Genomic DNA, 3,584 nt, shown 5'->3' with positions numbered 1-3,584 from the left:
CGGTCTCCAGGTTTGGCGGCCGCAGCGGTCGTTGTCCCCGGATCCGGTTGCGCGCCTGCCGCTGCAGCACCGCAGGCTCACAGGTGGCGCGGCGGTGGACGTGGGTGCCCCAGGCCCCGCAAGGAGTTAGCTAACTCTCTCCGCTCCGGGGCGCAGTTTCCGAGCCCCTGCTTGCAGCACGCCAACTGCCGTTGCTTCCGCCTCGGAGGCGGGGGGCGCGGCGGGGCAGGGCCTGCCGTCGGAGTAGACTTGGCGGAGGGACGCTCCCCTTCCCCAACCCACCCGCAAACGATTCGGGGAGATGTGGGCCAAGCGTCTTCCCAAGCTCCATCCCCGCTCGCCAGTGGGGTGTCTGTCCTTAGTTTTGTTTTCCTTTTAACCCACCAGGGAAAGTTTGGGACCACACAAGGCAAAGTTGGGGCGCGGCTGGGGGTGCACTTCCCCGGCGGAGGCAGCTGCGGTGGAGCGAGGCGGCTGGTTTGCAGGTGTAGCAGGCTCGCTGGAGCTGATTGTGCGCCCTGGGAGTTGAGTCTGTCCCTGCCGGTGGCCCTGGCCAGGCATTGTGACAATCCCTGGAGCGCTGTGAGTCGCTTAATCTTTGGTGCTAAGCGTCGACATCTGCAGCCAGCCTAGAATCCCTGTGATGGGTAGCAGCATCTTAGCCTCAAGAACCCGTGTTCTTGCTCTGCTCTGCAAACCTGAGCTCCAGCTAATCTCCGTGTTTAACTGGCGTGTGTTTAATTCGCTTATTTTACACCTGAGATGATCTCAGCTAGCCTCTAAAATGAAATCGTTGATACAGAAAGCGGCCACAACAGTGATTTTAAAGAAAATTTTAAATAGGAGGCTTCAGAATGTCCTCTGTCATGTCTAGATCTTTTACCCATCTCTGTGGGATAGAGAATGAAAACTGCTCGGATACCTAACCTACTAGAAGACTCAGTGTTGGGGCTGTTTTTGGCAGATTTTGTGGACAGAGATATTGCTGCCACTTGTATATTGTTTATGAAATCTACATTTAGTCTCTAAAAATTAGGAGGTGTTTGATTCACTATGTTGTCTATTTTACATATGACTAAAGGTTGCTTTTAAAAATAAGCTTTAGCTGAAAATAATATCTGGATGTTTAGGAAAGACAGTTTGTGTCACCAGAACATTCTTTTGTAAACTTAAATTTTTAAAGGGCTATTGTTTCCTCATCAGACATAGGAGAGGCTTTTTATGAAAAATAAGGTGCTGAGATCCTTATGTGTACCGGGAAAGAGGGACTATCTCCTCCGACACTCAGTGCTTTCAGACGATAGATTAAATCAGAAAAGTGTGCCTTTAACTGGAATTATATAATTGGACTAAAAGCAAACATAATGAATAATTATTGGTTGTCAAGTACTTAGTTCGAAAAGATGGGTTATATCACTGAGAGGTTATTTATTACATGATTAAAGGTGGGATAAACTGATAGATTTCCGTCTATAAATTTTTTATGTTTAACACACATCTACATAGGTTAACACTGGATTTACCAAAATGTTTGAGTTTATAAATACATGATCATAAGTGCTTACTGTGTGCCACATCTTATTCTGTGTACCTCCTCCTCAAAGCAGTCCTTGGTGGGAGGTGCCATAATTGTTCTTATTTCTGAAATGGGGAAACTGAGGCACAGAGAAGTTAAGTAACTTACCCAAGGTCAAACAGAGGATAGGACTTCATACTTGCAGAGTTCTTTTTGTAGGAAAGACCTATGATTTGGTGATTTACTTATCCTTGTTTTAATTTTTATTGAAGCATAAATGTCGAAAATATTTCCTGCGAAGCTTAAGAATCCCTGATTGTGAACGTGCGCCACACTCGCCATTGACTATAAAGTGAAGAAAAGTATGAGAGAGCCATCTGGTTAAGTCTACGCTTTGAAGACCACCACATCCACCAGAAGATGGATCTGCACCAAAGCACTGCCGTCACTTTCCTTGAGAAATGGTGTTTGGATAAGTCACTCTCTGGCTACAGGAGACATTATAGTGTCAGGAAAAAACTGAAGTTAATTCGAATCGTGGGCCTTTTCATGGGCCTCGTAGCCATTAGCACTGTCTCATTTTCAATCAGTGCCTTTTCTGAGACAGAGATAAAGAGTACGGAAGAGGCTACTGGTGCAAGTGGCCCTCAGGTAGCACACGGTTACCGCCAAAGAACTCTCTTAGATTTAAATGACAAGATTCTGGATTATACTCCACAGCCACCTCTTTCTCAGGAAGGCCAGTCTGAGAACACGACAGATCATGCCCAAGGAGACTACCCAAGAGACATCTTTTCCCTCGAGGAGCGAAGAAAAGGTGCCATCATTCTCCATGTCATTGGAATGATCTACATGTTCATAGCTTTAGCCATCGTCTGTGATGAGTTCTTTGTTCCTTCATTGACTGTCATCACTGAGAAATTGGGCATCTCCGATGATGTGGCTGGAGCCACCTTCATGGCTGCTGGGGGCTCAGCTCCAGAACTTTTTACATCTCTTATAGGGGTATTCATTGCTCACAGCAACGTTGGCATAGGCACAATTGTGGGCTCAGCCGTGTTCAATATCCTTTTCGTTATCGGCATGTGTGCTCTGTTTTCCAGAGAAATCTTAAACCTGACATGGTGGCCGCTCTTTCGGGATGTGTCCTTCTACATTGTTGACTTGATCATGCTGATTATATTTTTCCTGGATAATGTGATCATGTGGTGGGAAAGCTTGCTTCTCTTAACAGCTTATTTTGGCTATGTGGTTTTCATGAAGTTCAACGTCCAAGTAGAAAGATGGGTGAAGCAAATGATAAATCGCAATAAAGTCGTCAAGGTGACAGCGCCAGAGGCCCAAGCAAAGGTTGGTGGTGGTGGTTGTTGATTTAGTATTCTGAACCATTGTCTTTGAGATCTACCACTTTTTTTAATGGGATGGTGTTTGGGGCTGTAGAGCATAGCAGATTGCTTTCTGCAAGTTCTGTGATAGCCAGACTGATAACGGCAGTGGGAAAAAGTATTTCTGGGATATTCTTGTGGCTATCTCTTAAATTCTCAAGCCAGTTGCTTCGGAGTAAAATATTTATGAATATAGGTTATGTAAGTGTCCCAGTGCGGACTCAGCAGTTATTTACGTCTGGAAATAGGCATAATGGTTTTGTGAGTAATTTACTTTTCATAGGAAAATGTGTGTATGTAGCCTAGAAAATTGCAGGCAATTTTTAAAATAGGCACATGACAATGATCAAGAACCATCTCTTTGAACAAAGACGTTTAAGGAAGAAACTTTGTGTAACCAGTGCTATACCTTTAAGTCAACAGCAGGGCCCAGAAGGGCTGGTCATTAGAGTGGTCACAGCTATTTTTCTTGATCCATGCAATAAGCTTCGGACCACTTGACCAGAAGCTGATCGCGATCCATGAAAGGGAGTCATTGCCCTGCTGTCTACCTCGGTAGCTAGATGGCCCATTTTACATGCTAAGATAAACATGACCCAAAATAACTTCACAGTGGAATTTGAGGGAGTTTTAATGATAAGAGTGGCTGTCCTTCCATTTAGGTGGTGAGCAAAGTGGCATAG

At 45.1% G+C, this 3,584-nt stretch overlaps 1 pseudogene; it reads left to right on the top strand.

Annotated features, from left to right (window-relative positions):
• Positions 1-1,899: 1,899 nt before the first annotated feature.
• On the top strand, positions 1,900-2,887 carry LOC144240366 (sodium/potassium/calcium exchanger 2 pseudogene; annotated as a pseudogene).
• The last annotated feature ends 697 nt before the right edge of the window (positions 2,888-3,584 follow it).

This window comes from Crocuta crocuta, unplaced genomic scaffold (assembly GCF_008692635.1).
Source record: "Crocuta crocuta isolate KB4526 unplaced genomic scaffold, BGI_CrCroc_1.0 scaffold425, whole genome shotgun sequence".
NCBI lineage: Eukaryota > Metazoa > Chordata > Mammalia > Carnivora > Hyaenidae > Crocuta > Crocuta crocuta.
The sequence above is the reverse complement of the archived record's forward strand: the minus strand, read 5'-3'. Positions and strand labels throughout refer to the sequence as shown.